This window comes from Dendrobium catenatum, unplaced genomic scaffold (assembly GCF_001605985.2).
Source record: "Dendrobium catenatum unplaced genomic scaffold, ASM160598v2 original_scaffold_187223, whole genome shotgun sequence".
NCBI lineage: Eukaryota > Viridiplantae > Streptophyta > Magnoliopsida > Asparagales > Orchidaceae > Dendrobium > Dendrobium catenatum.
In genome coordinates, this window is record NW_021505641.1 from 1 (window position 1) to 245 (window position 245).

A 245-nucleotide genomic window follows, 5' to 3' on the forward strand; every position below is an offset into this window, starting at 1 on the left:
AATGCCCCTCAGGCCCATCGCCCTGGCTCGCGCAGTCAAAAAATGCATTTTTGACCATCTTCGGCCCGTTGGGATGAAGAGGTATCAAAATCACCATTTCATTGGAGTCTACTTAAGTATTGTTTTAGAACATAATGTTATGGGTTCGACCATACCAGCACTTGTGCACTGGATCCCATCAGAACTCTGCAGTTAAGCGTGCTGGGGGGAGAGTAGTAATGGGATGGGTGACCTTCTGGGAAGTC

The 245-nt window shown here is 48.2% G+C and overlaps 1 pseudogene; it reads left to right on the top strand.

The window, feature by feature from the left end:
• Positions 1-141: 141 nt before the first annotated feature.
• On the top strand, positions 142-245 carry LOC114578854 (annotated as a pseudogene; the record flags this gene model as incomplete).